The sequence below is a fragment of the Maniola jurtina genome, chromosome 24, assembly GCF_905333055.1.
Source record: "Maniola jurtina chromosome 24, ilManJurt1.1, whole genome shotgun sequence".
In the NCBI taxonomy this organism is placed as follows: domain Eukaryota; kingdom Metazoa; phylum Arthropoda; class Insecta; order Lepidoptera; family Nymphalidae; genus Maniola; species Maniola jurtina.
In genome coordinates, this window is record NC_060052.1 from 5,383,267 (window position 1) to 5,404,434 (window position 21,168).

General features: G+C 35.8%; 1 protein-coding gene across 1 annotated transcript in view; it reads left to right on the plus strand.

Annotated features, from left to right (window-relative positions):
- The first annotated feature begins 8,521 nt into the window (after window positions 1-8,521).
- The window catches only part of LOC123877875 (soluble guanylate cyclase 88E), a 68,677-nt gene continuing 56,030 nt past the window's right edge, over window positions 8,522-21,168 (plus strand). The window contains exon 1 of the mRNA XM_045924808.1: window positions 8,522-8,816. The gene's annotated coding sequence lies outside the window, so the exon portion shown is untranslated. The remainder of the gene's footprint in view (window positions 8,817-21,168) is intronic.

A 21,168-nucleotide genomic window follows, 5' to 3' on the forward strand; every position in this document is an offset into this window, starting at 1 on the left:
CTCCCATAAGTTTACCACTGAATAACTTGGATATGCGTATATTAAATCAATACTGATTACTAATTTTGCATGCCAAAATTAAGAAAAAAAAACATGGAAAACACCTACTTGTAGGCTTTCAAAATAATCGCAATCCGAAAAATGAAGAACCCGTGGAGTATTTTGAAAAACCCTTGAAAAACCTTAATAAAGTGTTAAAAAGTACTATAATGTAAAATGCAACTTTTGATTTCGTAACCTATAAATTCAAATCTGTAAAATATCAATATCAATCAATATCAGTCAATATCAATCATTTATTTGCAGTATTTATTTATTTTTTATGAAACATACTTGTGACTCTTCCGAATAGGTAGTCAAGACTCTACCACTGGTCTGGTTCAGAAAGACAATTCTACAGAGAAGAGCCAGCAAAGATACTCAGGCAAGGAATGCCGGCGTGAAAGCCAACAATATAAAGGAAAAGAGCAATATTTTTACCTTCTTTATTAGATCTTGAGTCTAGTTTGTTCAGGAAGTTTTTATTTATATTAATGGTTCTACGGAGGCACAGGTGTGGCGGTCTCCTTTTCTATTTTACAGAATCCGTGAAAAAATACTTGCTTTGTTTGTTGTGGGCTCTTCTCAGACTTAGGCGCGTTTCGAACCCTCGTAGCTTTAGTTTTAAGTTACGTAATTAGTTATCACTACTATATCGTACAAAAACAATTTCGACCATCAAAAGGAGTACAATTGTACCTACTTTGAATAAATGATTTTGACTTTGACTTTGACTTTAGCTGTGAAGATGCAAGACTTCTAGATACTTCGTTATTGTATGAAATTTTATCTACTAAATAAATAAATAAATAAACATTCTTTTATTTTGGGCCACAGCTCATACACAGTATACAAACAAATCGTAATAAAAACGTACAGAAAAATATCATACAGTTTTCCATACATTTCGACCGAAAAAAAACACAACCTTTAGGTAGTTCTAGATAGCGTACGTGTAAATAACAAAGGCCGTCGATCTTCTCAGCCGAATTGCATAGAATTACAATTATTAATCTAGAAAATAGCATCTAAAAAATCTAGAATTATTATAGCATCTAAAAATTCCTTATAATATAACTTTACGGTGGAATACCTACTTACGTTTCACGACATAATTTTCTACTAAACTTCTATCTGGAATCTATTTTATATGCGAAAGTAAGCAGTTAATGAGTAATTATGGTAAATACGTCCCAGTTTTTGGGGTCTCACTGAACAAACAATTAAGCCAAGGGCTGCCAAGGGCCATTACAGTGAACCGTTTTTAGAGAGTTACTACAGTTTAATTGTAGAACTGTCAGCGAAACGAGCTACTTGTAAAGTTTACATAAACAACACCAGATACCGAGGAATTGTGGAACTAGTTGCGAAGGCCAACAGAGGTCAACAAGGCACAGAGGTGACCTCTGCCCACGGAATTTTATTTCATTGTTATAATGGAACTGTCACCCAAACGAGCTGCTTGCTAAGATTACTTACACAAACTAGCTAAAAAAATTTTGGAGAACTAGTTGCTACGACCAGTAAAGATCAACAAAGCAGTGACCTCTACCTACACAATTTACTGCATTGTAATTGTTAGTTCCACAAAACTAGATAATAAGGATTTGGGGAGCTAGTTTCGAAAGCCAACAGAGGTCAATAATAGAGCACCGAGGTGACCTCTGCTTACGCAATTCTATAGCACATCCAGTATCATTTACCCTGGCGGCTTTGGTGCCTTCTCAGAGTCTTGCAACCGTGTGCGATCTCCTTTAAAAACTCTAAAGGTTCAACACAAACCTAGGGCTAGAATGGAGAAAAGATGTAGATATTTTTATAACAACTTAAAGTCAACTCTATTTTCTTTCCCATACCGTTCAAATTGGTACTGGCCACGGACCTACGCCTCACAGGGCTAAAATTTGAGGTGTGCATTGCCCCTAAAAGAGTAAAAAGCTCGTTATAATGCTGGCAGTTTTCAGAACGGAATTCGTACAATTTTCAATTTCCTTCAAACTACCTTCAAATGTTCCCACGTTAAATACCACTCAGTTTTTTTATTAGAGAAAAGTCACGATAGACGAAATTTCAGCAAAAGCTTTTATATTTAAAAAATAGTTTTTTAAAGCGATTTTTTTTATCTTTGAATTGTTGAAGGATTGTTGTTTCGCTTTTGTAAAACTTGATGGTTATTTTAAAGTGAAACATTCTATTTTCAAATAAGAAAGTTATTTTCTTTCTTTCTGTTATCTTTTAATGAAACAGATTAATCTTGAACAGAATGGAATAGATGAATGATAGATGGAGATGGATGGCCAAATTTTTAAGCTACTAAGTAGGTATAGAATGGGGCAGGGTCTGATTTTTTGATTTTTGTTATTTGCCGCGATAGAAATTATAATATGTCCTTATTTTCTGAAAATTTCAACTGGCTACCTATCTACTGAGGCTGAAATTGTCGACCCCTGCGACAGATGTACAGACTGTCAATAAAAGAGGCCGTTTTGGGTACAAACCCCTACAATTTTAAAAAAATCCTAGTAATTCCTCCATTTTGTGAAAAAACAGAGGTTGTTTTTATCAAAAACTGCTCATAATGTTGGTCACGTTAGAAATCACTTTTCTCGCGATGGACTTTCCTTGTAGTTCCAGTAATTTACATTTTCTTTTTTTTTTCATACCTGCTTAGTTTTATCGTGAAATATACAGACTTTACTAATAAATTTTCTTTAAATTAAAAGAATATAATATAATATATAAATAACTACCCTACCTAACAATATTCAATCAGAATAATTATAGTAAGTACTTTAAATAATTGGTCTAGTATCTGTAAAAAAATTTGGCCCACACTTATAAAAATGCGAAAGTGTGTTTGTTTGTTGGTTTAGTGGTTTTTTTTAATCTCGGAAAATCAAAGAGTTTCCACGGGGTTTTAAAACCTAAATCCACGCGAATGAAGTCACGGGCATCAGCTAGTACGCGATACAGAACAGCTTAATAATTCAGGAAACTCCCATAAGTTGAGTACAGCTGAAGTGCCGAGCACTCTAATAATTATCATAATAATTCATAACCTACTAACTTTGCCATCAAGTTAATGAAGTAAGTTAATCTGAATGATATAAATATTATTCTACTAGATGATGCCCGCAGCTTCACCCGCGTGGATTGGTCAGATCCCCTGCAGCAGCAGGATTGAGGAGTCGGAATCCAAATTTTTTATTGAACAATGTCGCAAAGTTCCTTTGTCGATTAAAAAAAATACGCAAATCGGTTCAGAAATCTCGGAGATATCAGTGCCTAGGTAGAAAAACACAACTCCTCCGTTTTTAAAGCCGGTTAAAAAAGTAGCCTATGTTATTCCTTGGTTAATCCTCTGCTTGTCTGTAAAAGTCCTGTCAAAATAGATTCAGCCATTCCGAAGATTAGCCCGTTCAAACAGACAGTCACTTAAATTTTATTTATTAGTAAGTATATAGATAATAGATAGGTATTCATTTTAAACGATCAAATTGAGAAAACTAATTAGTTTTTATTTAGCCTACTTCTTCTCAGTAGATTCAGGATTCGATTGCCGTCTCCTTTTTGGATATAAAGGTTATGTACTTTTGTCGGCAATTTAAGTTGTTTTTTTTTGTGTATATCAGACAAATATCTAGATCAGGTGGATATCTAGATTTACATCTAATCAATGAAATTGAGATAAAAGAAAATTAAGTTTAGTTTAGGTTTTTAGGGTTCCGTGCCTCAAAAGGAAAAAGAGCCCTTATAGGATCACTTTGTTTGTCTGTCAGTCTGTCTGTCTGTCTGTCTTTCCGTCTGTCCATCTGTCCATCTGTCTATCATGTCATGAAAGAATCATGAGACTTGGCAGGTAGTTTAAGTTATAAATTTCAGTCCATGAAGACTTTTCTCCAGGCCTGTCTGGCATGTTCGTATTATTTCAGTTTCTGATAGAGGCATGTTAAAATACAAGTTTCTAATGACATACCTATCGTTACCTCATAATATTTTAACCCCAAACAAGAGGCACGAGGCAAGCAATGGCACGAGGCAAGCAATGGCACGAGGCAAGCAGTGGCACGAGGCGAGCAATGGCACGAGATAGAGAAGGGCACGCTGCGGTTAATTGAATGTTTGAAGATAATAATTTACTTTACCAAGCAACTAAGCGAATATTTCGTCTATTGTTCTATCACTATTCAGTATTCACCCAATTATAATAAACGACTTCCTTAATCGACTCGGTGTCTTTATTAGTAAGGATGTTTGACACACTGGCAGTTTTTTTCCAGTCTACACTAATCTCTACTAATATTATAAAGAAGTAAAGTTTACAAGTTTTGATGTATTATTATCCTCTACATCAAACTTGTAAACCTTACCTTGTTACCTCTGGAACTAGGGAATAATTGGAACTAATGATCTGAACTTGAAAACTCTTTCACTGATAGATAGCTACATTATCACCAAGTGCAAGCTATAAATTACACTAACAAAGTTACGAGAAAAAGCTAATAATTTAATACGGTATTTGCCTTTTAGTAAATTATTTCTGAGGGTCTGCCAAGATCCGTAAAATCCACGTCTTTTGTTGGTTTTAAGTGCAATAACCATTTAAATTATAGATTGAACAACAAAAAAAGCATATCAAATCATTATGACGTCACATGCCAGTATTTCATAGGAGCTCGCATACAGAATTATCAACCAATAGACGCCCACTGCTCGGCTGGTCTCTTGTAGTGACTTACAAACGCCACGGTCTTGCATCGCCTGAATCCAGGGACTCCCTGCGGCGTTCGTCAGCCGATACATAACCAGGTCAGGAGGTAGCGCGCCGTGTTCCGGGTGCGCTTCTGAGACGGAGCTGGTAGCAGACAGCCTAGCGATGGGAGCCGTCCTCTTGGCGGCGGGTCAAGTCCTGGCGGGAGTGCGGTGAATACTACACCCGCGCAACCGCCAGTCCGTTAAGGAACAAACACAGGCTTTAGTGGGTGCAAGCCCCACATAACCCCTCCGTTTCCCCTGACGGAAGGGTATGCGTTAGGCATTTCCTGTGTATAAAAAAAAAGGGACTCCCTGCGACTAAAATGATACATTCCCTAAGCTAAAATACTCGTAAGTAACATAGCTGTGCCAGCATAGAAACTTAATAAGTATGGCTTTTCTAAAAAGACAAGTTTCATGTAACGCTCCGAACCAGAAGCCTGAAACAACGTGCGACCGAAACGTACGACTACGTACCTAGTTAAATGTACGTACGTACAGATCATCATTGTTTGGGAATTGGGACCCCAACTTCCACACCATTGCAGATTTGCGACTCACTGAGTTATGTCGATAATTTTAGGTTCTTCATTACAGATCCCGTGCGTGAACTCTGATTTGATCGAGAAGCGATACTGTAAACTCGCATTTTTGGTGAGCTTTTTTTCAAGCACTTAGCTAGCGACCAGGGTTTCTGCGACGAATGTCAGTAGTTCCATATTTTTTCTTCAATAGATACTTACTAGCCGATGCCCGCGACTTCGCCCGCGCGGATTTAGGTTTTACGAATTCCCGTGGGAACTCTTTGATTTTCCGGGATAAAAAGTAGCCTATGTGCTAATCCAGGATATTATCTATGTCCATTCCAAATTTCAGCCAAATCCGTCCAGTAGTTTTTGCGTGAAGGAGTAACAAACATACACACACACACACACACACACACATACAAACTTTCGCCTTTATAATATTAGTGTGATGTGATGTGATTACATACTGATATTTATGCGAAAGTGAAGTCTGTCTGTTTGTCTGTTTAGCAACCGTGTCCAATCTCATTAAATTTCTTTTTATAAGAAACTAGATGAAGCCTGCGACTGCCTCCACGTGGATTTAGGATTTTAAAAATCCCGTGAGAACTGTTTGATTTTATGGGATAAAAAGTAGCCTTATCTGCGCCTGGGATGCAAACGCAGGCTATCTCGCGAGTATTAAAATGGATTTTATAGAATACTTTAAATCCCTTTTAGAATCCCCATTGTATTGTGAATTCTAAATTACAGCAAGCGCAGCGGGCGGGTTGTTCAGCGAAATTGAATTGATTCCGTAGACATGGACCCAGCGCAATAAATACGATTTTCCAGCGGCTCTACAAGCTTTATTTATTTAAATGGATTATTTAGTTCGCCTTTATTACCATTATAATAAAACTTGCTTATTGCTAACTCAAAATTTCGTCATCATTGTCGCCACAAATTCCTGCTACCATCAATAATGGTTGTCGCCAACTGACAGACATCCAATTTTTCTGGGATAAAAAGTAGTAGCCTTTGTTAATCCAGGGTATAATCTATTTCTATTGTAACTTTCAGCTAAATCCAGCCAGTAGTTTTTGCATGAAAGATTAACAACCATACACACATACACAAACTTTCGCCTTTATAATATTAGTGTGATTAGTGTGATAATAAATCACACTAATATTATAAAGGTGAAAGTTTGTATGTGTGTGTGTGTGTTTGAGTGTGTGTGTGTGTGTGTTTGTGTGTGTGTGTGTATGTTTGTTACTTCTTCACGCAAAAACTACTGGACGGATTTGGCTGAAATTCGGAATGAAAATAGATAATATCCTGGATTAGCACATAGACTACTTTTTATCCCGGAAAACCAAAGAGTTCCCACGGGATTTCAAAAAACCTAAATCCACGCGGACGAAGTCGCGGGCATCAGCTAGTAATTATTATGGATGTAAGAATTTCAACGTCAGTGTGCGCATATCTTCTAGTTAGCGTGCGTACCTGAAGTCAATTAATACGGACCAAAAATGAAACAATTGTTTAGCATCCTTGTACGACAGTAACGACCACCGCAGATGTACACTGGCTACGTGTATTATGTACCTTTAGTGTACTTTGATGGTGTGATAAAGAATAATTGGTATCTAGTACCAGTAATAAATGGAATCAACAGGTCACGTAGACACGAAAAATTGTCTTGCACACATACTTATATTAAATTAAATAATTCCACGCGCTTATTACCACACTAGTATTATAAAGTTAGTATGTATGTGTATATATTTGTTACTCTTTCACGCAAAAAGTACTGAGAGGTTTTGGCTGAAAATTAATGAGTTCCCACGGGATTTTTAAAAAACTTAAGTATATCCACGCGAACGAAGTTGTGGGCAAAGCTAGTTTAATATTAAAACTCATTATCGTAAACCTCTTACCATATTTTTAATAATAATGTAAAAATGTGTTTGTTTGTCCTTCAATCACGCTGCAATGGAGCAATGGATCGACGTCATTTTTGCATAGATAGAGTTATTAGACCTAGAAGGTGACTCAGGCTACTTTTTATCCCGAGAAGTCAAAGAGCTCCCACGGAATTTTTAAAAACCTTACTCCACGCTGATGAAATGGCGAGCATAATAAATTCAGGGATTCGTTGTGTAGAAATTTTGGGCCGAGAGCCCGTAAAAACCTTATATGTATATATAGTAATAAAGCTAATTAAACTTTATAGTATATTGCACCTATTATTACGTTGTAAAGAAATTTTGGTACTAAAGCCTGCCGTACGAAATTTTAAAATGATGCTTCACAAATAATTATACTGAAAGTTTGTGCGATAATTTTTCACACACCTGCGTCCATAATAATGTTGAACTTGCGAGATAAGAGCCTTTTTTTTTTAAATTTAAAAAATAAAAGATACTTTTTTATTATACCAGACAAATATTACTCTTTGGACTCTAGGACCTTATAGGTGGCACACTCGTTTAAAGTTGTCCTACTATAAAGGTAGGTGCTATTTCAATTAAATGGTTTCTAAAGTTTTCCTAGGTAATAAGTGAAGAAGATTAAGTTATTAACTACAATAATATGACGTACTATCCTAATCATTCTTTAAACTCAGACTATTCTATAGAAGATTGCCTTTAGGATTACCTAATGCCTAGACAAATCTAGATGTGGCGTAGTTTGGGCTTAGAACTATGATATTATAGATACATTTCTTGCTTTTAATTCAGAATTTCGGCACGCAAATAAAATCTCTTACAAGAAACGATAACTTAAAATTTAAAAACCCCCGACACAAAAACCTCTATAAGAAAACTAGAACAGAGCTGATAACTTTCAAACGGCTGAACCGATTTTCTTCGATTATAGCTAAGAACACTCTCGATCAAGCCACCTTTCAAACAAAAAAAAAACTAAATTAAAATCGGTCCATTCGTTTAGGAGCTACGATGTCACAGACAGATACACAGATATACACGTCAAACTTATAACACCCTTCTTTTTGGGTCGGGGGTTAAAAAGGCAATCGAACGCTACACAACGTTCCCCAAAGGTCTGTTAAGCAGACTCTATCAAACTTCAAGTTCTCTACTCCATTTTGTAATTTTCATCCCCTTTGCCGACGCGCCTGCGGGTCTTTGAAGTGAGCTATACGCCTCTATGGAATATTTTGTTCTGGCTGTAGAGTTCAGTCGCGCATTTGACTCGACCGGTGTCGCTTGGCGTGCTAAATGACGCGTCACAGATTAAAAATACAACAGTTTCCCGCGCTTATCCAATGACATTTGCGTTCGGAAACCATATTATTTAATTTTTAATTACTTATTGTGATAAAATTATTAGATGATTTATTACTCCTAAAAGTATTAGTAATTTAAAAATAAATTTGTGATATTTATGTAAGTTACTTACAGATATTTTTTTGTTAGTGTAAAGTGTTTTGTTTGATAGTTAGTGACAGTGGTTTAAATTCGTTTTTCAAGGAAATTAAAAGCAAAGGTAAGTTTTAAAATTCGTATAAGAAAGTCGTTGAATAATTTCGAATAATTTAACTTGTAAGCTTGATTAAATATTAAGAAAAAAGTTATAAAAATTACACGTCATACTTTGACGTAAGATTTTTTTTCACCTTTTTTACCTGTTATCTCCCAAAGCTACAATGATCCAAACTTCATAATCGCTCATCATTTTTCATTGTGTGGGGGGAGAAACTTTTAGCTTTTATAAAATAACGAAGGTCTGGCCCTCGCTGGCTCTCTGTCTATAATATTGTACCTATAGGCCTAATTTAGTTCGCACATTTCATGTTAGGCAAAAAGGAAAACCGAATTCGCCAAATTGCCTCAAGGGAAATTCTCTCACAAAAGTTTGTATCAAATAATATCTCACTTAAATAGAAGTCTATCTAGAACAAACAAACAAAACTATTAACTGCATCAGTTTCAGTCTGAGAGATATCATTAGTACTAGAGGTGCTAATTTCATACAAAAAAAAACCGGCCAAGTGCGAGTCAGACTCGCGCTCCGAGGGTTCCGTATTCCGACATTTTGTTTTCATTCTCGAGATACAGCCCGCTGACAGACAGACGGACGGACGGATGGACAGACAGCCGAGGCCTAGTAATAGCACTTATAGGGTCCCGTTGGGTCTTCGGGTAGATATGGAACCTTAAAATTGATAATAACCTGGCGATGGAGACGGAAGATGGGGACTCTTTAATAACGTATGATAGGGACTATGAATTATAGTCATGGTTCTTACATCAATGGTTAGGTATCATGAGAGTCATGTTTGGACCTACCTACTTATATATTATTTTCTTTTCATGAGTATGTAAGTTTCAATCTTTTAGTAACATTAAATAGAAAAGCTTCTACTTCAAAAAAGTAGTTACTTATTTTCCATTATAAAGTACGGATCCTTAGAAGTATGAAATAGGTTTTATCATTCTAAACTGAGCTCTACATAATTTCCCATCACTGAATTTATTTCTAACGTCACTTTAAAAGCTAATCCCAAGGGTCTTCTCGAATTACTAAAATATCTCTTTATCAGACGAGAATAATGTGACATTTTTCTTATAAACATTTTCTTTTTACGAAAAGAGCTACTTAAGTTGTACTTATATGTCTAATAATTTAGGGTTCCGTTCCCAAAGGGTAAAACGGAGCCCTGTTAACAGGGCTCTCTCCGTCACTTACTCCATACAATCGTAGGTCCAATTTCATTTGAATATTAAAAACCAAGTCCATGTAATTTTGCAGACATATTTTAGAAACTAATATCTGTGCCTGTGGTGTTTTAGATTTTTCTAAAAATATGTAGTTTTAAAATTACAGGGGCTCAAAGATTTGTATGTGAATTTTTAAGACCGCGTAACTTTGGAACCGAATATTTTAACAGAAATCTGGAAAACCATAGGCATAGATATCAGTTTCTAGAATATGTCTGCACATGGACTTTGGTTGCTTAATATTCAAATGAAATTGGAACTACGTTTGTATGGAGCGAGTGACGGAGAGACCCCTCTTAATCTCACTCTGCTGTCTATCAGCTGTCCGCATGTCACGGGTCTCTAGCTAGGACACGCAATGAGCTACAAACATTGACTTATTATGTTACTTTACAAACCTGAAATTTTGGTATTTTTTGTAGAACGTTGAACCAAAACCGAATATTTATTGAATTAGCAATTCAAATTGAATCATTTTTCAGGGGCCTATTATACTAACAAGTGTAAATTAAAAATTTATAACACCCCCCGACAAGTGAAGGTTACAGTAACTAGAAAAGACCGAAAAGACCTGATAACTTTCAAACGGCTGAACTGATTTTCTTGGACTATTCCGCGCCTACGATCCATCTTGACAGCTTGACATTTGTCAATTGACATAATATTATGAACCTAACGGTTATCTAACCTTCTTTTCTACAAGAAAACTAGAAAAGAGCTGATAACTCTTAAACGGCTGAACCAATTTTTTTGGATTACAGCTAAGAACACTCTCGATCAAGCCACCTTTCAAACAAAAAAAAGTAAATTAAAATCGGTTCATTCGTTTAGGCGCTACGATGCCACAGACAGATACACAGATACACACGTCAAACTTATAACACCCCTCTTTTTGGGTCGGGGGTTAAAAACAACGATTCATACTTACTTAACTTACTTAAGGGTGCAGACTTGGCCGGTTTTTGAATTGGCAACGATTTTTTTGTACACTCAGTATAAAAACTAAACCAGTATAAAAACCGATAACTAAACCAATAAAGGAAAACCGCTAGGGCGGGCGGCGCGGCGTGCGGAGATTGTAACGAAGTTAATAACAATGTCGATATAACTTATTACTTTACTCGAGATGTAAAAAGTTGTGGTCAGGATGCTGAATCTTTATAAGTTTATATCTAGGTAGGCCTGATAACGTTAACAAATAATAATTAACATAGTAAAATAACGTTAATACCATAACGTTAATTTTCAATCCGATATCTTACTAACGTTATTAGTAATATTTGAGACACTGAGTAACATTAACGGTATTATAGTGTTACTTAAGAAAAGTGCCATAATAATTTTTTTTTGTTAATTAATAATTAATTATTAAACAAAAAAACGATTAGTGTTTTTTTTTCATCTTGATGTTTAATAAATAATATGTATTATCAGCTCAACGAATCGAAAGTGTCAATACAATAGCTAGGGGACCTCAACGCAAGTTTACCGAAAAATAAACACTTAACAATAAAATTAACGATTTTTGTTTATTAAATGCAATTTGCACTTAAAGCTAACAAATAATATTAATGATAAAATGTAGCAATTTAACGTTAAGTTGATTATGTTTGCTTTACCTATATTATTGCCGCTATAACAACGAATAATAAAAAATTCAAAATGGCTGCCATGAAAATTAAAAACAAGTTAAAAAGTGTTAAGTATTTCTTGTTTGATAATACGGAACCCTTCGTGTGTTAGTCAGAGTAACACTTGACCAATTTCAAAGTGAACGGTTTTATGAGTAGGTATCTTTTTCTTCTTAGAAACGATTTTATGAGTTTCTTTTCGATAACGTTTACCGAAAAGAAGCGCATAAAATGGAGGTACTTGAATAAGTAACTCCTCAAACATTCCGGTTTGTTCAGTCGGCATAAACCAAATCTACTTAAGAGGGGTCTCTCCGTCACTCGCTCCATACAAACGTAGTTCGTCTCTCTTTGGAATACTAACCAATCGTACTCAATGAAATGTAGAAATGTTCCGGGAACTAATATCTATGCTTGTAGTTTTCCAGATTTCCGTTAAAATATTCGGTTTCAAAGTTACGCGGTCTTAAAAATTCACATACAAATCTTTGAGCCCTGTAATTTTAAAACTACATATTTTTAGAAACATCTAAAACACCACAGGCACAGATATTAGTTTCTAGAATATGTCTGCAAAATTTCATGGACTTTGGTTGCTTAATATTCAAATGAAATTGGAACTACGATTGTATGGGGTAAGTGACGGAGAGAGCCCTGTTAATAGAATTTGTACACGCTCAGATGTAAATGTTCGCTACTTGCGAAATGTCTATCAACAGCTGCGGCGGAGGGATAAAAGGATTAGGTAAGTATTTCGGATGGACTTTAGCCACAATTTAGCCTACCCTTGTTACTAGACTTTTTATACAGACCCTAATCAATTTAATACAAATTACAAATACTGGCGTTTTTCTGGTTATCTTCTAACATTTGAAAGCGAAATCCTGCAGATTTGTTGTAAGTACTTATAAGTTATAAGAAAAAAAACTGGCCAAGTGTGAGTCGACTCGCGCAACGAGGGTTCCGGACTACAGTCGTATTTTTTCGACATTTTACACGATAAATCAAAAACTATTATGCATAAAAATGAACATCTGTTTTAGAATGTACAGGTAAAGAAAGCCCTTTCATATTAAGATATCCCACTTGGTATAGTTATCTTACTTTAAAAATACTAATTATTTTTTCATGAACATAATATTTTAATTTTTTTTTTGTGATGTTTCACAAAATCACGGTTTTCGGATTTTTCCTATTTACGTGTGCTTTTAGACCTACCTACCTATCAAACTTCATAATTCTAGATCAACGGAATTTACCTTATAGATTTCTCTACAGACACCATAGACAGACAACAAAATGATCCTATAACGGCTATAATCGCTTGTGCCTGTGACTTCGTCTCTCAGGAACTCTGATTTTCCGGGATAAAAAGTTGTCTATATCCTTCCCGGGATGTAAGGTAACTCTGTACTTTTCATCAAAATCGGTTAAGCTGTTGGACCGTGAAAAGGTAGCAGGCATACATACAGACACACTTTCGCATTTACAATATATGTATGCATATCATTTATATCCTATTATAAACTACATAATATTAGCCGCCGTCATAATTACAGTTCACTGAGTATATATATTCCAGTCTGTGGAGTCGAAAAGGTCCAGACGGGCGTATAAATGCGAAAAGCCTACAAATGCGCTGCCGGGACAAAAGGATCAGGCTAAAATCGCTTGCCCGCGTGTATAACCTTTGTATTGTGATACCAAACTATCTAGATCTAGTACAGTTAGTTAGTAGTAGTAGTTTTTTTTTTTCTCTTTCGTCTGGCTTTACAAAGATTAGCCAATGTCAAGTTTGTAGTTATTTGTAACAAGTTAGTTAAACTATACAAGTATGGACCCCGTCTGTGCCGGCGGCGCTCGCCGGCCCGGCATACGCACGGCACCCCCTTAGAGCGCTTTCCAGTCAGTTTTAACAAAAAAAAAACACTCCAAAAAGGCAGAGCACGCCCGCCAGCTAACACCAACACAGACGAAGTCCGTAGTAGTAGTTAGTAGTAAGTCTAGTTTAGTTTAATCTAAAAAAAAAATAGCCATTTATTCTACTACCTTATTTCCTACCCTACTACTAGGAAATAAGGTAGGTAAGGTTTTTTCTAGTTAGAATATATTCAAAGTTCTACTTAGTAACCTATATTGATTGATATTGGGATTCCAAGTTCAATCTTATAACACTACCTCCAGGATAAAAGCTATCTCTGTATATACCTTTTATCGAAACAGTTAAACAGATGGGCCGTGAAAAACTAGCAGATAGACGGACAGACTTTCACATTATAAATATTATTATGCATATACTCGTAGATACCTAAATCCAAAGTTTAGATTTGTTTATGGGTAACCTAGTTGAGAAAATTTGTTTTGGCTTTCGAAAGTTTATAGAAAGTTTTATGTATGTGGAGGAAAATATCATAAGGAAAACAACCTGCATGCCTAAGAGTTCTTCATAATACTCTTCTCCAGAAGGTTTGTAAAGTCTACCAATCCACACTTGGTCAGTGTTGTGGACTATGACCTAAACCTTTTTTGTTCTGAGAAAGGATTCGAGCTCAATAGTAGCTGGATAGGTTGTGGTAATGAATAATGATGAAAGAAAATAATCTAAGTATTAAAGTTTTTTCTTTGGGAAGACTTACAACGCAAATCTCTTTGATGTCCATCCATTTGGACATGATTGACTTCTTTTCCTATCAGTTTTTCCTTCTCAAAGAGCATAACTAATGCGCGAAGAAATATGCCTTTCACTAAGTAAGTTCTGAGCATTTCTTTGAAGAGAAAACTAAAGAAACATTTCTAAAGGCTATCGACAGAATGAAAACGTTATCTAATTTCTTTCATTTTTTAGAGATCCGTACTCGAAAGGTGACAACGAGACCCTATTGAGGCTCCGCTGTCCGTCCGTCTGTCTGCCCGTCATCAAGCTATATCTCGTGAACCTAGGTGCAGAGTAATTGTCACAGCACAGTGAGTTTCTAGTATTTACTACTAGAACGACAAATAATAAAAAACCAACATGGCGAATTTCAAAATGGCCACCGTGCAGATAATTTAAAAATTTAAAAAGTAGTATTATGTCTTGCGCGATGGTACGGAACCCTTCATGCGCGATTCCGATTTGCACTTGACCGGTTTTCCTAAAATATTTCTAAAATATAAATCTGTATGAACCATCTCGATTTATATTCGAACGATAAAAAATATCTCTGCCATTGAAGCGTTATATTTTTTGGAACTTTGTTTTCAACCACGCAATCAATATGATTAATATGTATATCATGAATATTGATAGGTACAACCATTCGTTTGAGCAAAATTTTGTTTTAGTCTCCACCAGCTGAATGTCACAAATCAATCATAAGTTCGCAATATAGCCTAAAGGTCATAGCCGATTTACACGACTCCGCTCCCATCCAAACAAAATATGTGCATTCAAATGCACTCCAGAAAAACACAAAATAGCAGACAGCGCGCGGTAAGCGAACTTGCAGCAACAGCTTAACTAGTGTTTGATAGTCAAAATTAGTCTGTTCAGTCGATAAGAAATCTTCAATTTTTTGCCCAGTTTTCTGATAGTTTTTTTAGAGTTCCGTACCTCAAAAGGAAAAACGGAACCCTTATAGGATCACTTTGTTGTCTGTCTGTCTGTCCGTCCGTCCGTCGGTCCGTCATGTCTGTCAAAAAAACCTATAGGGTACCTACTTCCCGTTGACCTAGAATCATGAAATTTGGCAGATAGGTAGATCTTATAGCACAAGTAAAGGAAAAATCTGAAAGCCGTGAATATGTAGTTACATCATTAAAAAAAAAAAAAAATGTGTTTAAATTTTCAAAGTAAGATAACTATATCAAGTGGGGTATCATATGAAAGGGCTTTACCTGTATATTCTAAAACAGATTTTTATTTATTTTTATGAATAATAGTTTTTGATTTATTGTGTCGAATTATGTCGAAAAAATACCCGAGTACGGAACCCTCGGTGCGCGAGTCCGACTCGCACTTGGCCGGTTTTTTCTAGCTAACCAACCCAAAATAAAATAAATTGGAGAAAAACATTAGTGAAACAAACAATCACGATATAAAGAACAATAACTTTAAGTGTAAAGTACTCTTAGGTAGTAGCATCCTCTTTCTGAGTTGTTATCAAAGTCATTAAAAGTGCATGGAGGTGTCGTTAGCAAACTTCTCCCTCCTCCCAAGCTACCCTCCACTTAATCTATTCTATGTCTATGCAAGAACCACAAACTTCTCATCCCGTCCTATTATCTCTTTAGATCTATACCTTTTAAAGTTCATTTATTGAATACCTTTTTAAAAGCAGAACTAAATGGCTTAGCGATATAATTATACCTTTTCCTTTTATATAAAAAAATATATTATGATTAAAATGAAAAGTTCACTGACTAACGGACTGATATATCAATAGAGCTCAAACTACTGGTACTATGGATGGATCAGGTCATAAACATGAATGTTAGAAAATGTATGGCAGGTACTATTTGGCCAACTACTTAGGTCTATTAGCATGCCCCCGCCTGCCACATACACACAAGTCAAACACACAACCTTCCTATAAGCCGCAGTCGGGTAAAAATAGCCTATAAGTACACGTCCCTGGGATGCAAGCTATTACGAGTACCAAGTTTAGGAGAAGGAACCGTGAAAGACGGCAGACAGACAGGCAGACAGTCACACTTTCGCATCTATACTAATCTATACTAATAAATAAAATTGGAGTGTCTGTCTGTAATTTCGAAATAACTACCGCATATTAAGGTCATATGGTTATTTGAATTTGAACGATACTATAACCGAATCACACGTTTTTAAAATTTTTGTCTGTCTGTCTGTCTGTCTGTCTGTCTGTTTGAAAAGGCTAATCTTGGGAACGGCTGAACCGATTTTGACGGGATTTTCACAGACAAGTAGAGAATTGACCAGGGAGTAACATAGGCTACTTTTTTAACCGACTTTCAAAAAGGGAGTTGTGTTTTTCTACCTATGTACACCGAAATCTCCGAGATTTCTGAACCGATTTGCGTCATTTCTTTTTTAATCGATAGAGGAACTTTGGGACATTGTTTCATAAAAAATTTGGAGTCCAACTCCTCAATCCTAATGCTGCAGGGGATCTGACCGATCCACGCGGGCGAAGCTGCGGGCATCAGCTAGTTTATAATATTAGTAATATTCAGAGCATCTAACCTAACCGAATAGTCAGGAATTACATACCCTCGTTCCCCTTCACCTTGTTACCAAAACGTCGACGCTTTACCTGGCATGGCAATGAGTCAAATGTTTATAGGACGCGACAGGTTAAGATGGCAACCAGGGTAGGTACGCCCCACACAGGCCATGTGCTAACCCGCTGCGGGTGAGCGCGGGTGTGTGCAGGTGTTCGAGGCGTCTCCCCGCCTCATATCCCGATTGCCATCTCAACCTGTCGTACTACACTATGCGTCGCGTCGCATCGTCCCTCCCACCTCCCTCCCACTCTTTAGTAACATTCTAAGGAATGCGTACTCAGCGCTTTGCTAAGCAATGAAATTCCTTACCGGGGGCGCCTGTTTCCGGAAATTCCTGGCGTTTATAGTAGGTAACTTTTTACCTTCAAGGAAAAAGAGGAATAAATTTACCTTGAAATACTTGCGTTGTTTTTTCTTTAATTTCAAACTAGAACTGTACAGTAGGTATCTACTTAAGTACTTATTTGAATTTATTTATTTTGTGTCTGAGTGCGTGTTTGTGAATTTGTGTGAATGTGTGTTTAAAAGTTTATGTACGAGTGGGGTTACACTAGAATATCCAAAAGTCTTTCAGTATCCGAGTAAGTTTGTTTCATGTTTGAAGACAATGTGAATGCATAAGACGTCTACCCTATAAAAGCTATTTGCATGCATTTTACATGTAACACTAGCACAGCGAACGCGGTACGCATGACAATTTCATCTTGATTGATATGAGTACTAGTGTAAATTAAAAATTTATAACACCTCCGACAGTTAATGAAGGTTAGAGTAACTAGAAAAGAGCTTATAACTTTCAAACGGCTGAACCGATTTTCTTGGATTATAGCTAAGAACACTCTCGATCAAGCCACCTTTCAAACAAAAACAAAGTTAATTAAAATCGGTTCATTAGTTTAGGAGCTACGATGCCACAGACAGATACACAGATACACACGTCAAACTTATAACACCCCTCTTTTTGGGTCGGGGGTTAAAAAATAAAACCTGTTCATATTCCAAAGATATAATAAAATTAAAAAAATATCCTGCTGAGTTTGTTGTGGGTTATGCACAGACCAGAGCGTAATTGGAACCCTGGTAGTTTAGTTTTAAGTAAAGGTTCCTAATCAACTAATTAATTATATTATTTATCATCGCCAATACATATATGTTACATATTCAACAATTGACAATCAAAAAGTATACAAATTTGTGCATATATAATATACATAGCTTTGACTTTGACTTTAAGTGCTTCGGTAAATTTCATTTCACTGATAAAAGCATAAACCTTACTTACTTAGATTTACTTTTCTGCTTATTATGTATTCAAAATACGACGAAGCTAATGAACACTGAAGATAAACATAAAAAGAAAAAGCTATTTTTTCGGACCGAATTTTTTGCTTGTACATTTTCATTATTTGAACATTCTTTCCTCTTATTATTTTTGCACAAAAAACTTTTTGTAAACTATAATACCTAATGAAATTACCTACTTCTTTCATAAGTAAATTTTTCAATGTAGGCATTTCGGTCCAAGTGGTAAAATTATTTAAGTCATTTTGCTATGAAATTATTTGCGATCTTTTATTATTTTACTAGATGCCTGCGATGTCGTCCACGTAGATTAAGGTCACAAATCACACTAATATTATAAAGGCGAAAGTTTGTATGTGTGTGTGTGTGTGTGTGTGTGTGTGTGTGTGTGTGTATGTTTGTTACTCCTTCACGCAAAAACTACTGGACGGATTGGGCTAAAATTTAGAATGGAGATAGATTATACTCTGGATTAGCACATAGGCTACTTTTTATCCCGGAAAATCAAAGAGTTCCCACGGGATTTTTAAAAAACTACATCCACGCGAACGAAGTCGCGGGCATCTGCTAGTCCAAGATAAAAGTAGCCTATTTATAATTACTCGTATATATTATGTCATAATATATACGTTGTCATAGTATTATGATGTCATAATATTATGTCATAATATATACGAGTCGGATATGCAAGATGATACCCATGATACCATAGGTGGATTTAGGTTTTTTTAAATCCCGTGGGAACTGTTTGAACAAATTCCGTCAAAACTAGTTCAATAGATGGGCCGCGAAAAGCTAGCAGACAGACAAACAGATATACACTTTCGCATGTATAACAAATATTACTATGGATTAGTAAATCCAAAAGTTTGTAATGCCATAGTCCATAACACTGGATAGGTGTGAATTGACAATGTTCTCAAAACACACGTTTTGAGAACTCTCAGGCGTTCAGAATTTCTTACGAGCGATGTTTTGCGTGCTATTTAATTGCTAGAAAATATAATATACTAGCTGAAGCCCGCGACTTCGTTCGCGTGGATGTAGGTTTTTTTAAAATCCCGTAAGTACCCTTTCATTTTCCGGGATAAAAAGTAGTAAATGTGGTAATCCAGGGTATAATCTATCTCCATTATTAATTTCAGCCCAATCCGTTCAGTAGTTTTTGCGTGAAGGAGTAACAAACATACACACACATACATACACACAAATTTTCCCCTTTATAATATTATATTATATAGTGTTAGTGTGAAGTATTTCCTTTAATTTCGTTCATTCCTTGCAACCGAAATAATATCATTTTATGTACTTGGTAGAGCTTAAACACGATCCAACTCCCGTCGGGCGCAATTTCAACCAACCAATGTGGTTCTGTTGGTGACAGAAAATACAATAAGTTCTTAATCCTACAGACTGGCATTGTAGGTATGCTTGATAAAATCTTTTGTCCTTCATTTTTAACCCCCGACCCAAAAAGAGGGGTGTTATAAGTTTGACGTGTGTATCTGTGTATCTGTGTGTCTGTGTATCTGTGTATCTGTGTATCTGTGTATCTGTGTATCTGTGTATCTGTGTATCTGTGTATCTGTCTGTGGCATCGTAGCGCCTAAACGAATGAACCGATTTTAATTTAGTTTTTTTTGTTTGAAAGGTGGGCTTGATCGAGAGTGTTCTTAGCTATAATCTAAAAAAATTGGTTCAGCCGTTTAAGAGTTATCAGCTCTTTTCTAGTTTTCTTGTAGAAAAGAAGGTTAGATAACCGTTAGGTTCATAATAGTATGTCAATTGACAAATGTCAAGCTGTCAAGATGGACGTTGCCTAAATACATAATTATTTATTTGAAAATGATTTGTCGGGGGTGTTGAAAATTTTTAATTTACACTTGTATAATATAACGTAAATGACGGGAGCATACCACGATTAAAACTATGAGTTTGAATTATTGATATATAACCCACTGACAGACAGACGGACGGACGGATGGACGGCGGAAGCTATACGGAACCCTAAAAACGAAGAGACTAGTCAAACCATGTATATACTGAATATTGTTTTAAGGAAAAGTAATAGTAATAAAAACATTAGGTAAATGTATAAAGTTATTACATATTTTATTATTATTTACGTTTACTTCATCGAAGTTTCACATTTTCTCGTTATCAAAAACATAATTAATCATAGAACTCGGAAAGATGGCAAGCTATGAAATATTTGTTAAAACAAGTACTACAATTTATTTTATCTGATTTTATGTTTGTGTAGAAATGGGTTTTAAAGATCGATCTTGGAATTGCTACGACGCACTACGAAGTAAATATTTGCTACGAAACTCTACGAAGGCTCTACGACCGCGTTCGTATGTTTGTATGTAAAAAGTTTTTTATGTGTTTAACTATGAATATATTATATACTTGAAATGACCGCGACTTCATCCGCATAGATTTAGGTTCTAAGAATCCCGTGGAAACTCTTTGATTTTCCGGGATAAAAAGCAGTCCTTGTCCGTCTCCAGGATACCCGAAACTTTGTCCATGTGATTTTTGCATGGGTATAGTTAAATACCTGTAGAGTGACATAGGCTCCTTTTTGTCCCGGAAAATCAAAGAGTTCCCACGGGATTTTTAGGGTTCCGTACTTCAAAAGGAAAAACGGAACCCTATAAGGGTCACTTTGTTGTCTGTCTGTCTGTCTCTCCGTCGTGTCTGTCAAGAAACCTATAGGGTACTTCCCGTTGACCTAGAATCATGAAATTTGGTAGGTAGGTAGGTCTTATAGCACAAGTACAGGAATAAATCTGAAAACCGTGAATTTGTGGTTACACCATCAAAAAAAAATTAAAACATGTTTCCATTTTCAAAGTAAGATAACTATATCAAATGGGGTATCATAATATGAAAGGGCTTTACTTGTACATTCTAAAACAGATTTTTATTTATTTT